The 16,866-nt window shown below is 39.7% G+C and overlaps 1 protein-coding gene and 1 pseudogene across 1 annotated transcript in view; one reads left to right on the top strand and one right to left on the bottom strand.

Moving 5' to 3' along the window:
* Nucleotides 1-16,866, top strand: part of ZC3H12B (zinc finger CCCH-type containing 12B) — a 601,939-nt gene that overhangs the window by 255,325 nt on the left and 329,748 nt on the right. The gene's annotated exons all lie outside the window — the stretch shown is intronic.
* On the bottom strand, nt 12,260-13,492 carry LOC112671924 (microtubule-associated protein RP/EB family member 1-like; annotated as a pseudogene).

The following is a 16,866-nucleotide window of genomic DNA, read 5'->3' on the forward strand; positions in this document are numbered from 1 at the left end:
GGTGGCAGGCACTGAAGTGGGCACTTGACAGGATGAGCACCTGGTGTTATTCTGTATGTTGGAAAATTGAACACCAATAAAAAATAAATTTATTATTAAAAAATAGTTTGCATTTCCTTGATATTGGTGGCGATGTCTTCTTTTTTATTCTTGATTTTATTGAGTCTTTTCTCTCTTCTTTTTAATAAGGCTGGCTAATGGTTTATCTATCTTATTAATTCTTTCAAAAACCAACTCCTGGTTTTGTTGATCTATTCCACAGTTCTTCTGGTCTCTGTTTCATTGAGTTCTGCTCGAATCTTTATTAATTCCCTTCTTCTGCTGGGTGTAGGATCTATTTCCTGTTCTTTTGCCAGCTCTTTTAGGTGCAAGGTTAGCTTTTGTATTTGAGTTCTTTCCAGGTTTTTGATGGATGCTTGTATTGTGATGTACTTCTCCTTCAGGACTGCTTTTTCTGTATCCCAAAGAGTTTGAATGGTTGTATCTTCATCCTCATTAGTTCCCATGAATCTTTTTAATTCTTCTCTTATTTTCTAGTTGACCCTTTCATCTTTTACGCGGATGGTCTTTAACCTCCACGTATTTGAGATTCTTCCAAATTTCTTCTCATGATTGAGTTCACGTTCAAAGCATTATGGTCTGAAAATATGCAGAGGACAATCCCAATCTTTTGGTAACGGTTAGACCTGATTTGTGACACAGTATGTGGTCTATTCCAGAGAAAGTTCCATCTGCCCTTGAAAAGAATGTGTATTCAGTTGCATTTGTTTTTTTTTATTAATAATAAATTTATCTTTTATTGGTGTTCAATTTGCCAACATTCAGAATAACACCAAGTGCATATCCCGTCAAGTGTCCCACCTAGTGCCCATCACGCATTCACACCCACGCCCCGCCCTCCTCCCCTTTCACCACCCCTAGTTCATTTCCCAGAGTTAGGAGTCTTCATGTTCTGTCTCCCTTTCTGATACTTCCTACCCATTTCTTCTCCTTCCCTTCTATTCCTTTCACTATTATTTATATTCCCCAAATGAATGAGACCATATAATGTTTGTCCTTTTCCGATTGACTTATTTCACTCATCATAATACCCTCCAGTTCCATCCACATCGAAGCAAATGGTGGGTATTTGTCATTTAAAATGGCTGAGTAATATTCCATTGTATACATATACCACATCTTCTTTATCCATTCATCTTTCGATGGACACCGAGGCTCCTTCCACAGATTGGCTATTGTAGACATTGCTGCTAGAAACATCGGGAGGCAGATTGCATCTGCATCTTTGGGGTAAATCCCCAGCAGTGCAATTGCTGGGTCGTAGGGCAGGTCTATTTTTAACTCTTTGAGGAAGCTCCACACAGTTTTCCAGAGTGGCTGCACCAGTTCACAGTCCCACCAACAGTGCAAGAGGGTTCCCTTTTCTCCACATCCCCTCCAACATTTGTGGTTTCCTGCCTTGTTAATTTTCCCCATTCTCACTGGTGTGAGGTGGTATCTCATTGTGGTTTTGATTTGTATTTCCCTGATGGCAGGGGATGCAGAGCATTTTTTCGTGTGCTTCTTGGCCATGTCTATTTCTTCTTAGGTGAAATTTCTGTTCATGTCTTCTCCCCATTTCATGATTGGATTGTTTGTTTCTTGTCTTTTGACTTTACTAAGTTCTTTATAGGTCTTGGATACTAGCCCTTTATCTGATAGGTCATTTGCAAATATATTCTCCCATTCTCTAGGTTTTCTTTTACTTTTGGTGACTGTTTTATGTTGTGCAGAAGTTTTCCTCCTGATGAAGTCCCAAAAATTCATTTCTGCTTTTGCTTCTCTTGCCTTCATGGATGTATCTTACAAGAAGTTACTGTGGCCAAGTTCAAAAGGGTGTTGCCTGTGTTCTCCTCTAGGATTTTGATGGAATCTTGTCTCACATTGAGATCTTTCATCCATTTTGAGTTTATCTTTGTGTATGCTGAAAGAGAGTGGTCTAGTTTCATTCTTCTGCATGGGGATGTCCAATTTTCCCAGCTCCATTTATTGAAGAGACTGTCTTTCTTCCAGTGGATAGTCTTTCCTCCTTTATCGAATATTAGTTGACCTAAAGTTGAGGGTCCACTTCTGGATTCTCTATTCTGTTCCATTGATCTATGTGTCTGTTTTTGTGCCAGTAACACACTTTCTTGATGACCACAGCTTTGTAGTACAACCTGAAGTCTGGCATTGTGATGCCCCCAGATATGGTTTTCTTTTTTAAAATTCCCCTGGCTACACTGGGGATTATTCTGTATGTTGGTAAATTGAACACCAATAAAAATAATAATAATAATAATAAAATTCGCCTGGCTATTCGGGGTGTTTTCTGATTCCACACAAATCTAAAAGCACTTTGTTCTAACTCTCTGAAGAAATTCCATGGTATTTTGATAGGGATTGCATTAAACGTGTAAGTTGCCCTGCATAACATTGACATTTTCACAATATTAATTCTTCCAATCCATGAGCATGGAATATTTTTCCATCTCTTTGTGTCTTCCTCAATTTCTTTCAGAAGTGTTCGGTTGTTTTTAGGGTATAGATCCTTTACTTTCTTGGTTTGCTTTATTCCTAAGTATCTTAGGCTTTGGGGGGAATTGTAAATATGATTGACTCCTTCATTTCGCTTTCTTCAGTCTCACTGTTAGTGTATACAAATGCCACTGACTTCGGGGCATTGATTTTGTATCTTGCCACACTTCCGAATTGCTGTATGAGTTCTAGGAATGTTGGGCTGGAGTCTTTTGGGTTTTCTAAGTAGAGTATCATGTTATCTGTGAAGAGGGAGACTTTGACTTCTTCTTTGCCAATTTGAATGCCTTTAATGTCTTTTTGTTGTCTGATTGCTGAGACTAGGACTTCTAGTACTATGTGTTGAATAGCAGTGGTGAGAGTGGACATCCCTGTATTGTTCCTGATCTTAGGAGAAAGGCTCCCAGTGCTTCCCCATTGAGAATGATATTTGCTGTGGGCTTTTTGTAGATGGCTTTTAAGATGTTGAGGAATGTTCCCTTTATCCCTAAACTCTGAAGAGTTTTGATCAGGAATGGATGCTGTATTTTGTCAAATGCTTTCTCTGCATCTATTGAGAGGATCATATGGTTCTTGTTTTTTCTCTTGCTGCTATGATGAATCACATTGATTGTTTTACCACTGCTGAACCAGCCTTCTGTCCCAGGGATAAATCCTACTTGGTCATGGTGAATAATTTTCTTAATGTATTGTTGGATCCTATTGGCTTGTATCTTGTTGAGAATTTTTGCATACATGTTCATCAGGGATATTGGTCTATAATTCTCCTTTTTGGTGGGGTCTTTGGTTTTGGAATTAAGGTGATGCTGGCCTCATAGAACGAATTTGGAAGTACTTCATCTCTTTTTATCTTTCCAAACAGCTTTAGTAGAATAGGTATGGTTTCTTCTTTAAACATTTGATAGAATTCCCCAGGGAAGCCATCTGGCCCTGGACTTTTGTGTCTTGGGAGGTTTTTGATGACTGCCTCAATTTCCTCCCTGGTTATTGGCCTGTTCAGGTTTTCTATTTCTTCCTGTTCCAGTGTTGGTAATTTGCGGCTTTCCAGGAATGCGTCTCTTTCTTCTAGGTTGCCGAATTTATTGGCGTATAGCTGTTCATAATATGTTTTTAAAATCGTTTGTATTTCCTTGGTGTTGGTAGTGATCTCTCCTTTCTCATTCATGATTTTATTAATTTGAGTCTTCTCTCTCCTTTTTATTTTTATTTTTTTTTTAATTTTTATTTATTTATGATAGTCACAGAGAGAGAGAGAGAGAGAGGCAGAGGGAGAAGCAGGCTCCATGCACCGGGAGCCCGACGTGGGATTCGATCCCGGGTCTCCAGGATCGCGCCCTGGGCCAAAGGCAGGCGCCAAACCGCTGCGCCACCCAGGGATCCCTTCTCTCTCCTTTTTAATAGGGCTGGCTAATGGTTTATCTATCTTATCAATTCTTTCAATGAACCAACTCCTGGTTTTGTTGATGTATTCCACAGTTATTCTGGTCTCAATTTCTTTGAGTTCTGCTCGAATCTTTATTAACTCTCTTCTTCTGCTGGGTGTAGGATCTATTTGCTGTTTCATCTCTAGCTCCATTAGGTGTAAGGTTAGCTTTTGTATTTGAGTTCTTTCCACTTTTTGGATGGATGCTTGTATTGCGATGTATTTCCCCCTCAGGACTGCTTTTGCTGTATCCCAAAGATTTTGAATGGTTGTATTTTCATTCTCATTAGTTTCCATGAATCTTTTTAATTCTTCCATAATTTCCTGGTTGACCCTTTCATCTTTTAGCATGATGGTCCTTAACTTCCATGTGTTTGAAGTCCTTCCAAACTTCTTGTTGTTATTTAGTTCTAATTTCAAGGCATTATGGTCTGAGAATATGCAGGGGATGTTCCCAATCCTTTGGTATTGGTTAAGACCTGATTTGTGTCCCTGTATGTTGTCTATTCTGGAGAAAGTTCCATGTGCACTTGAGAAGAATGTGTATTCAGTTGCATTTGGATGTAAAGTTCTGTAAATATCTGTGAAATCCGTCTGGTATCATTTAAGGCTCTTATTTCTTTGGAGATGTTGTGCTTAGATCTGTCAATTACGGAAAGCTCTGTGTTCAAGTCTTCCAGTAAAAGTGTATTATTATCAAAGTATGTCTTTATTTTGGTTATTAATTGATTGATATACTTGGCAGCTCCCACATTGGGGCATAAATATTCAGAAATCTTAGGTCCTCCTGTTGGATAGATCTTTGTAGTATGATATAGTTTCCCCCTTTCATCTCAATTCCTACAGTGTTTGGGATAAACTTTAGTTTATCTGATCTGAGGATGGCTACCCCAACTTTCTTCTGAGGACCATTTGAATGGTAAGTGTTTCTCCAACCTTTTATTTTCAGGCTGGAGGTGTCTTTGGGTCTAAAATGTGTCTCTTGTAGACAGCAAATAGATGGGTCTTGCTTTTTTATCCACTCTAAAACCGTGCGCCTTTTGATGGGATCATTTAGCCCATTAAACTTAACAGTTACTTTTGAAAGATATGAATTTAGTGTCATCTTAATACCTATTTAGTCCCTGTTTTTGTGGATTGTTTCCCTTGGCCTTGCTATTCCTTTAACAAAGTCCCTCTTAATATTTCTTGCAGAGCTGGTTTTTTGGTCACATATCCTTTCAGTTTCTGCCTATCTTGGAAGCTCTTTATGTCTCCTCTTCTGAATGAGAACCTTGCTGGATAGAGTATTCTTGGCTGCAGTTTCTTTCAATTTAGGACCCTGAATATATCCTGCCAGCTCTTTCTGGCCTGCCAGTTCTCTGTCGAGCAGTCTGCTCTTAACCTAATACTTCTCCCTGTTAGGTTTAGGGATCTCTTGTCTCTTGCTGCTTTAAGGATTTTCTTTTTATCTTTGGAATTTGCAAGTTTTGCTATTACATGTCAGGGTGTTATACAGTTTTTATTGATTTTATGGGGGATCTCTCTATCTCCTGGATCTGAATTCCTGTTTCCCTCCACAAGTTAGGGAAGTTCTCAGCTATGATTTGTTCAAATATGTTTTCTCTTCCTCTGTCCCTTTTGGCGCCCTCTGGAACCCCTATTAAATGTAGATTTTTCCTTCTGAGGCTGTCATTTATTTCCCCTAACCTTTCCTCATGATCTTTTAATTGTTTTTCTCTTTTTTCCTGAGCTTCCTTCCTTGCCATTAACTTGTCTTCTATGTCACTCACTCGTTCTTCTACCTCATTAACCCTCATCATTAGGACCTCCAGTTTGGATTGCATGTCTTTTACTTGATTTTTAATTTCGGCCTGATTAAATCTAAATTCTGCAAGTCATGAAGTCTCTTGAATCTTTTATGCTTTTTTACAGAGACACCAGTGGCTTATAATTGTGCTTCTGAATTGCCTTTCTGACATTGAATTGTTATCCAAATTCTGTAACTCTGTGGGAGAGAGGACTGTTTCTGATTCTTTCTTTTGTGGTGAGTTCTTCCTTCTAGTCATTTTGCTCAGTGCAGAGTGGCTAAAAACAAGTTGTCCTGGAAAACGAAGGAAAAAGAGGAAAAAAGGGGGGGAAACAAACAAAAAACAAGAAAACAAGGAGTGTATTGCCTGATTCTATATATTGTAAGTCCCTCGACTTCTCCCTGCAGCTTTCCAGTGCTGCTTGGTCAAGAACTTCCTCTTCCCCTGTTCTTCCAGCTGGTCTTCTGGGGGAGGGGCCTGCTGTGCTGATTCTCAGTTGTGTGTACCTGGGGGAACTGCCCTGATCCTGCCAGGAGTACGGCTCAGTCGCAGCTGTTTATCCTGTGAGGCCCTTGCTTCCGGGCAGCCCTGCTCAGTCTCAGGCAAAAGATGACACCAGGAGGAACAATAATAGTCCTGGCAGCCAGCTCTCCAGTCCTGGAGTCAGCTCCAGCAGTAACTCCCGCAGTGTCCCAGTTGCAGTGGCCTGGATATGGCGGGGGGGGGTTTGCTCATCTGCACAGCTTGGTGCCACCCAGCAGCAGGAGAGTCCTTGCTGTCCTGTGTCCTCCAGGCCTCTGCCTGTACCATGGGGAGCGCTGGATCCTGGGCTGTGTCCCCAGCACTTTGGGCCCCAGCCTGTGCCACTGAAATCACGCTCCCGGACCGCACAGCCCCCTCTGTGTGGAGCTGCTGCCTGTACTTCTCTCAGGTCTGCACAGCCCCTTCCACGGGTAGCCGCCTTGGGAAGGAGCTGCCACCTGGGCTGCTCCGGGGCCCCGCTAGGCCCACGCTACAGCCCTTTATGGAGCTCAGCCCGCGGTGTGTGGCACGTTCTCCCTCGGGGTGCACTTCCTCTGTTAGTGACCCCAGGAACCTGGGGGCTCCATTGGCCCTCTTGGCTTCCTGCCCGAGTTTCCTGCGAACGCCTTTCCATCCGGGAAGATTGGTAAAGTTCCTGCTTCTCTGGAACTGGGCTTTCCTGTCCTGGAGGCACTAGCCACTCGGCCTTACTCCGGCTCCTCACGGGGCCCCTCCCCCACTGGATGCTTTTTATTTATTTATTTATTTCCATCTTCCTACCTTGATAGAAGTGCGAACTCTTCTCTCTGTAGCATTCCAGCTGTTCTCTCTTTAAGTCTCAGGCCGAATTTGTAGGTTTTCAGGATGATTTGAAAGTTATCTAGGTAAGTTGGTGAGGACAGGTGACTTGGGGATCCTACTCTTCTGCCATCTGGCCCCCTGAACCTGGAGGTTGAATTTGTTTTTTTTTGTTTGTTTGTTTGGAGGTTGAATTTGATATGTTCTTTAGAGGTCTTGGATACTAGTCCTTTATCTGAAATGTCATTTGCAAATATCTTCTCCCATTGCATAGGTTGCTTTTCAGGTTGGTTGACTGTTTCCTTTGCTGTGCAAAAACTTTTTATCTTGAAGCAGTCTCAATAGTTCATTTTTGCTTTTCTTTCCCTTGCCTTGGGAGACGTGTCTGGCAAGTTGCTGTGGCCAAGGTCGAAGAAGTTGCTGCCTATGTTCTCCCCTAGGATTTTCATGGATTCCTGTCTCACATTGAGGTCTTTCATTCATTTTGAGTTTATCGTTGTGTATGGTCCAGTTCCTTTCTTCTGCATGTGGTTGTACAAATTTCCCAATACAATTTATTGAAGAGACTATGCTTTTTCCATTGGAAAATCTCTCTTGTTCTTGTCAAAGATTAATTGACCATAGAGTTGACTGTCCTTTTCTGGGTCCTCTATTCTGTTCCATTGATCAATGTGCCTGTTGTTGTGCCAGCATAATACTGTCTTGATAATTACAGCTTTGTAATACAGTTTGAAGTCCACACTGTGATGCCACCAGCTTTGGTTTTCTTTTGCAACATTCCTCTGGCTGTTCAAGGTCCTTTCTCATGCCATACGAATCTTAGGATTATTTGTTCCAGTTCTGTGAATAATATTGATGGTATCTTGATAAGGATTGCATTGAATGTGTAGATTTCTCTGTGTAGCATAGACATTTTAACACTATTTATTCTTCCAAAGGGATAGGTTTATTTATTTGAATTTTTCTTGCTTCTTGAGGTAGGTATCTATTGGTATAGACTTCCTTCTTAGAACTGCTTTTGCTGCATGCCACGGGTTTTTTACTCTTATGTTTTCATTTTTATTTGTTTCCATGGACTCTATATTTCTTTTATTTACTGATTGATCCTTCCTTTTATAGTAGCATGTTATTTAACATCTATATATTTGTGGTCTATACAGATTTTTTGTTGTTAACTTGTACTTTCATAGCATTATGGTCAGAACATACATATGATATGTTTCCCATCTTGAATTTGTTGACATTTGTTTTGTGAGGGTAGTATGTAATCTATTCTTGTGATTGCTCCATGTGCACTTGAATAGAATGTGTATTCTACTCTTTTTGGATAGAATGTTATGTATTTACCTTATATCATTCTGTTCTGGTGTGTCATTCAAAGATATTGTTTCCTTGTTAATTTTCTGTTTAGATGATCTGTACATTTATGTAAGTGGGGTGTTAAAGCCCTCTACTATTATACTATTATCAATTATTTCTTTTATGTTTATTAACTCTTATGTATTTGGTTTCTCCTATGTTGGATGCATAAATATTTTCAATGGTCATTATCTTCTTGTGGAATTGTTCTTTTTATTATTATATACTGTCCTTCTCTGTCTTCTGTTACTGTCTTTGCTTTAAAGTCTACTTTGTTCTATATATGTATTGTTACTCTGGTCTTCTTTGACATACATTTACATGACATCTCTTGCTTTCTTTTTTTAAATTTTATTTATTTGAGAGAGAGAAAGAGAGAGAGTGTGTGAATGAGAAGGAGAGGGAGAGAAAATTTGAAGCAAACTCCATACTGCTCACAGTCTGACATAGGGCTTGATCCCACAACCACAAGATCATGACCTTAGCCAAAGCCAAGAGTCAGACGTTTAACTGGCTGAGTCACCCAGATGCCCCTCCATCCTCCCACTTTCAATCTGTGAGTGTCTTTATGTCTAAAATTAGTATCTTATAGCGTGTTTTGTTTTGTTTTTATCCATTCAGACACCCTATGCCTTTTTTTTTTTAGCATTTCGGCCATTTACATTCAAAGTAATTATTGATAAATATATATTTATTGCCTTTTTGTTGTTTGTTTCATGGTTGTTTCTGAAGATTTTCTATGATCTTTATTTTCTTATCCTTCATGGTTTGCTGGATTTCTTTAGTGATATATTTGGATTTTTCTTTATCCTTTGCATATTTATTAGTGTTTTTAATATATAAACATTAGGTTTGTATATAACGTATTGTGTATATAACCGTCTATCTTAAGTTTTTGGTCATTTACATTTGAATCCATTCTTTTCCCCTCTCCATATTTTAGGTATTTGTTATACTTTATATTCTTTTTTTGTGAGTTCCTTGACTCAGTTTTTATACAAATACTTACTGTTAATGCCTTTGTGTTTCCTACCTCTATGCTATCACTTTGGGTCTCTCCATTCAATGTGTCCCTTTTAATACTTATTATTGAGCTGGCTTAATGGTATTCAACTCTTTTATTTTGTTTTTTTTTCCCCTTGGAAACGCTTTGTCTCTCCTTGTATTCTGAATGATAGCCTTGCTAGATACATTTTTTTTCCCATTCAGCACTTTGAATCACTTTCATCTGGCTTGTAGAAGTTCTGTTGAAAAATCCCCTCTTAGCCTTAAGATTTTCCCTTATAACTTAATGACCTCTATTGTCTTGCTGCTTTTAGGATTTTTTTCTTCATAAGGATATTTTGCCAATTTAATTAAAATATATCTTGGTGTGAATCTGCTTTTGTTGATTTTGTTGCGGGTTCTCTATGATTCCAAGATATGGATGTCTGTTTCCTTCTCCAGATTAGGGATGTTTTCAGCTATTATTTCTTCAATACATTTTCTGCCCCCTTTTCTCCTTTTTTTCTGGGACACCTATAATATGAATGCTATTATGTCAGAGTCACTGAGTTCCCTGTCTATTTTCATTTTGAATAATTAATTACTCCGTCTACTGTTCAGCTTGATTATTTTCCATTACTCTGTCTTGGTCACTAATTCATTCCTCTGCTTCTTCCATATTGCTGTTAGTTCTATCAAGTGTGTTTCTCATTTTGTTTATTGAACCCTTATTTCTGGTATGATATGCCTTATCTCCGTGTTAATGCCACTCTCAAGTCTTCCACTCTTTTCTCAAGGCCAGTGAGTATCCTTATGATCACTGCTTTAAATTAGCTATCAGACATGTTACTTATGCCTGTTTCGCTTAGATATTTGGCCATGAGTTTGTCCTGTTCTTTCATTTAGGATAGATCTCTCTCTCTCTCTCTCTCTTCTCGTTTTGTATCTCTTTCTGTGTCTATTTCTTGTGTGTTAAGAAAGTCAGATATATCTTCTACTCTTGAAAGTAGTGACTTTATGAAGAAGAGTCCTGGAGTGTAACTGCAGTGCCGTGTGCCCCCTTTACCAGATCTTAGCACTTCAGGAGGGTACTCTTTGTGTGCTTCTTATGCCCTGCTGTTATATCTGAGTCAATTCTTGCTATAAGTGCAGCCCTCTGCACTGATTCTCTGCCTGATGTGGGCTGTGATTTCTCTCTATAGTGTTAATGGGACTCAGGCAGGCCATCCCTGATAGGACATGCCTGCTGGGGAACTTGGGAGTAGGAAAGCAGTTATTGCAAAATTTCATGGGACCACTAGTCCTATGCTAGATCCCCTCAGCACTGAAGTAGCTCAAAGCTGTGTGTCAATGCTGCTGGGGGCATGAGGCTAGGTGTGGCACATAACAATGGCTGGGAACAGCTGGGGCCCACAATGGGAATGGGAATGCACCTGGGTGATGTGCAACAGCTGGCTATGTGCCTCACAGCAGTGTTTGTTCACATGGGAACTGGGTGCATTGTGTGACAAAGGCTGAGGAAATGCAGCGGAGTGTTGATGCAAATTTACATGGGGGTGCATGGATGGGTATGGTGTAGTAGGGCAGCTGGGTCAGCAGCTGGGCAAAGGGCATAAAGGTAGGTATAGTTGCACAGCTGGATATTGTATGGCAGATCTGCCCAGCAGCTACAGCAGGTGAGCACCTTTAACAAAATTTACCCTGAGCCCAAGGCCTAGGCTAGCAGGCTTGGAGTTTTCTAGTCCTCAGGAGAACTCATGGGCTTGTCATACTGCTAGTAGGTTAGGTAGCAAGTGTCTGTGCAGCCTTGCCTATTGCAGGTGGCTCTGTGTTTATGCTGAATATAGGGGAAGAAAATGGCCCCTGCCAGATCCGTTGTTTTCAGAGAAGTTCCCCAACATGTTCTGAAGTCAGTATGAATATATCTGTTTCCCATTTGCCACCAAGCATTTTGCAAAATGTTATTTCTATTTTGCCTTTCTGCTTAGGCGGCTGCCTCTTTAAGGATGGTGACCAAGGTATCACATCACTCACCCTTCAGTCTTATCCAGTGCTGATTCAGCAGACTTTTAATGCTTTACATTCAAAGTGCATTTTCTCATGTGCTTGTTGGCCATGTCTATGTCTTCTTTGGTGAAATTTCTGTTCATGTCTTTTGCCCATTTCATAATTGGATTGTTTATTTCTTTGCTGTTGAGTTTAATACTTATTTAAAGATCTTGCATACTAGCCCTTTATCTGATAAGTCATTTGCAAATATCTTCTCCCATTCTGTAGGTTGTCTTTTAGTTTCTTTTGCTGTGCAGAAGCTTTTTATTCTGATTAAGTCCCAATAGTTCATTTTTGCTTTTGTTTCCCTTGCCTTCATAGATGGATCTTGCAAAAAGTTGCTGTGGCCAAGTTCAAAAAGGGTGTTGCCTGTGTTCTCCTCTGGGGTTTTGATGGATTCTTGTCTCACATTTAGATCTTTCATCCACTTTGAGTTTATCTTTGGGTATGGTATAAGAGAATGGTCTAGTTTTTTTTCTTCTGCACGTGGCTGTCCAATTTTCCCAGCACGATTTATTGAAGAGACTGTCCTTTTTCCAGTGGATAGTCTTTCCTGCTTTGTGGAATATTAGTTGATCATAGAGTTGAGGGGCCATTTCTGGGTTCTCTATTCTGTTCCATTGATCTATGTGTCTGTTTTTGTGCCAGGACCACACTTTCTTGATGATCACAGCTTTATAGTACAACTTGAAATCCAGCATTGTGATGCCCCTGGCTCTGGTTTTCTTTTTCAATATTCCCCTGGCTATTCGGGGTCTTTTCTGATTCCACATAAATCTTTTTTTTTTTACTCTTAAGGCATTTATTTATTAAAACGTTCTCTGCCAAGATTTCACATTAGCTTAAAATTCAAATCAGTCTTTACATTTCTCTACTGAGGACTCCACCTCAGTGTATGACATAAAAGCACCTTCTCCAGCAGCGAGTGTTACCAGCATCCACACAGTGAGCCCCATGGTCAGCCTCTCTGTTCCCCAGGTGACCCAACTAGATGTTAATACTGCTCTGCTACAGGGTAAAAGCTCCTAACTCAAACTCATTGGAAAAGGGGTGAAACTTCTGCAAAGTGCACTTTAAGAAGAGGTACTGTTTGCTCATGAAAAGAAACCAGTGAGTTCTCTAAGAATAATAAAAGGGGGTATTTTACAGTTAAGCACATGATTTGGAGTGAAGAATTCAGATGTTGCTCTGCTGGTCCAGGCTGTTAATACTCTTCTTGTTCCTCCTGTGGGCCCCCTTCATCAGGTATCACAAAGCCTTCATCTGTCGCATAGAGAACGTCCAGGATCCTCTGCAACACAGGGCTGTTTTCCCCTTCGTTCTCCTGGCAAATCAATTCAATGTTCCTTAGCTTTCCAAAGTAGAAATCTCTCTCTTTCTCCAAGTCTTCGATGGTAAGTTTCAATACATTGACCTGCTGCATCAATTCAGCTGCTTCATCATCCCCGTTGTCCACACCAGGATTCTTTCGCACCACACCCCGGCCAGCCTTAGGGGTTGCAGTAGTTCTGTGTGTTGCAATGGGCCTCTGTGGAGCTTCACTGCTAGAGCTGAGAGGTTTCTTTGGTTTGTTCAGAGCTGGAGCAACGAGGGAGGGAGCCACTGCAGTTTCTTGACTTTGTCTGGCAGCTACAGGGTCATAGTCTTTTCCATCATAGTTTGCATCAAAAAACTTCTTGAACCACTGAACAAATTCAAAATTGTCCTGAAACTTTCCTTTTACTAATTTGTCCACAGGAATTATTTTGTCAACACCCATTCTCTTAAAACCTGCTTGTAGTATTTTGAAGTTCTGGATGTATTCATGAACTAGTTTAGCCTGGAATTTCACTTTCTTCAAGGCAGTGGAGCCAGGGAATAGCATGTCCATAAACTGACAATAGGCAGCCCCTGAGCACAACTGTTCAATCTTTGTCAGATTCAGCTGCAGAGACTCATTGATCCAGGCCAGCATATCATGTCAACTTAGGTTATCACTGGTGACGGACATTGAGTATACCTTCACTGCCATCTTTGGCTCTCAGCGGGACCGTGTCCACTGCCTGTGCCCAGCTTCGGTTCTGTCTTCATCTCCTGATTCCACACAAATCTTAAGACTATTTGTTTCAACTCTCTCAAGAAAGTCTGGTATTTTTATAGAGATTGCATTAAACGCGTAAATTGCCCTGGGTAGCATAGACATTTTCACAATATTAATTCTTCCAATCCATGAGCATGGAATATTTTTTCATCTCTTTGTGTCTTTCTCAATTTCATGTTTATAGCAGAAATGTCCACAATAGCCAAACTGTGGAAGGAGCCTCGATGTCCATCGAAAGATGAATGGATAAAGAAGATGTGGTACACACACACACACACACACACACACAATGGAATATTACTCAGTCATTAGAAATGACAAATACACACCATTTGCTTCGACGTGGATGGAACTGTTAGGTATTATGCTGAGTGAAGTAAGTCGATTGGAGAAGGACAATCATTATATGGTTTCATTCATATGGGGAATATAAAAAATAGTGAAAGGGATTATAGGGGAATGGAGGGAAAAGGAGTGGGAAAAATTAGAGAGGGTGACAAAACATGAGGGACTCCTAACTCTGGGAAAGGAACAAAAGGTAGTGGAAGGGGAGAGGTGGGCGGGGGATGGGGTGACTTGGTGATGGGCACTGAGGGGGGCACTTGACAGGATGAGCACTTGGTGTTATACTATATGTTGGCAAATCGAATATATATATATGTATATATATGGCATATATATATCCCATATCTAATTTATTTATTTATTTATTTATTTATTTATTTAATACCAAAATTGTGCTAGGTCTTTTATAAAATGTATTATACATCCTGGCACACACAGACAGACATCATAGTGCTCAAATATCATGAGGAAATCAGATATGTAAACAACTAAGAGCAGAATATTAAATAATATAGTTGAGGCCAAGAGGTTATATCATGGGGAATCCGAGAAGAAGGTAGTTAAATCTTTGCAGATGTAGGGCAATATGGACATTTTTCCAGAAACAACATTGAACTTGGTCTTAATAAGTAGGTGAAGTGGGAGTGTGGGAGCAAGGAGGAAATGAACAATTCAGGCAGAAAAAAGAATTGTACAAAGTTAGGAGTCAAGAAATAGAGTGAAACCTTGAGAGAATTATATGTGATTTGGATTCCTGAAGCACAGAGTAATGGCTTTGGTCACAGGAGATGAGGATGCAAAGATATCCAAGGTCAGAATATGAAGTGCTGTTCTCCATACCCACTAGTAGACTAATAGTTCATATAAGGTATGAAGAACCTTGGCAAATGCAGCCATTAGAGGTGGGAGTGGAGAAGAGTTTAAGAAATACTAAGGATATGAAGGCTTCAACAGCAATGGATAATCCAAAAATGAAAATAAGAAAAACAATTTCCAAAATGGGTTTTGTTTGAATACGAGATAACACTGGAGCATGTTGCTTTTAATGTGTTTGTGAGAATCCTAGCTTGGTATACCTCAGGGATTCTCAACTTCAGTATTACTGATCTTTTCAGGCTAGATAATGCTTCATTGTATGGGGCTTTTCTGTACATTTTACAGTGTTTTGCAGCATCTTTGGTTTCTACCCATTACGTGTCAATAAAACCTCCCCAAGTCATGATACAGAAATAACTCCAGACATCTCTAAATGTCCTTTGTGGGGGCAAAATTACCCCTCAGTGAGTACCACTGATTATATATATATATATATATATATATATATATATACATATATATGTGTGTGTGTGTGTATTACAAATGGTTGTATGTATCTGAATATATGTGAGAGGAGTAGTCAGAGCTGGAAATTTGGGTTTCATTGGGATGTATGACATAATTGAAGCCATGGGAGAAGATGGACCACTTAGAGTGTATTGAGAGAAGAAAGCAGAAGACAGACCCTCTGGAACACACATTTTCTTCTTCAAAAACTCTATTTTCAGTTATTAAATTGCAGTGTACTCTTCTTTAAGGATGGGTGATTGGGGAACACAGTAATATATAATGATCCACTTTGTTCCTTGCCCAAAATTTTTTGAAGTTTTTATTTAAATTCTGGTTAATTAACATTCAGTGTAACATTAGTTTCAGAATTATGGTTATCAGCACTTCCATACAATACCTGGTGCTCATCACAAGTACACTCCTTAATCCCCATCAACTATTGAACCCATACCTCCACCTGCCTCCCCTCTGGTAACTATCTGTTTGCTCTCTATAGTTAAGACTCTGTTTCTTGGTTTGCCTTTCTCTCTCTCTTTCTTTCTCTCTCGTTCTCCTTTGCTCATTTATTTAGTTTTAAAATTCTTTTTAAAATTTTTATTTATTTATTCATGATACACACAGAGAAAGAGAGGCAGAGACACAGGCAGAGGGAGAAGCAGGCCCCATGCAGGAGCCCGATGTGGGACTTGATCCCAGGTCTCCAGGATCATGCCCTGGGCTGAAGGTGACACTAAACTGCTGAGCCATCCAGGCTCCCCTTTAAATTCTATATATGAGTGAAATCATATGGTATTTTTCTTTCTCTGACTGACTTATCTTGCTTAGCATAATACTCTCTATCTCCATCCATGTCATTCTTTTTTTATGGCTGATATTTTCTTTATCCATTCACCAGTTGATGGACATTTGAGCTCTTTCCATAATTTGACAGTTGTAGATAATGCTGCTATAAACATGGTGCATGTATGCCTTTGAATTAGTATTTTTGTGTTATTGGGGTAAATACCTAGTAGTGCAATTGCTGGATCATATGGTAGTTCTATTTTTCACTTTTTGTGGAAGCTTCATCCTGTTTTTTAGAGTGGCTGCACCAGTTTGCATTCTTACTAGCAATGTAAGAGGGTCCTGTTTTCTCTACATCCTTGCCAACACCTGTTCTTTCTTATGTTGTTGATTTTCACTATTCTGAAGGTTGAAGTGATATCTCATTATAGTTTTGATTTATATTTCTCTGATGGTGAGTAATGTTGAGCTTCTTTTTATTTGGCTATTGACCATTTGTATGTCATCTTTAGAAAAATATCTCTTCATGTTTTCTGCCCATTTTTTGGACTGAATTATTTGTTTTTTTGGGTGTTGAGTTTTAAAATTCCTTTATATATTTTGGATACTAGCCCTTTATCAGATATGTCATTTGTAAATATCTTCTCCCATTCCATAGGTTGCCTTTTACTTTAAAACTTTTTTAAAGTAAATAACTTGAGGGAGAGGGGGAGAGAGCAATCAGGGGGGAGGGGCAAAGGGAAAGGGAGAAACTTAGACTCTATGCTGAGTATGTAGCCCAACATGGGGCTCAATCTCATGACCTTGAGATAACAACCTGAGCCAAAGCCAAGAGTCAGATGCTTAACAAA

This window comes from Canis lupus, chromosome X, assembly GCF_003254725.2.
Source record: "Canis lupus dingo isolate Sandy chromosome X, ASM325472v2, whole genome shotgun sequence".
Lineage (NCBI taxonomy): Eukaryota > Metazoa > Chordata > Mammalia > Carnivora > Canidae > Canis > Canis lupus.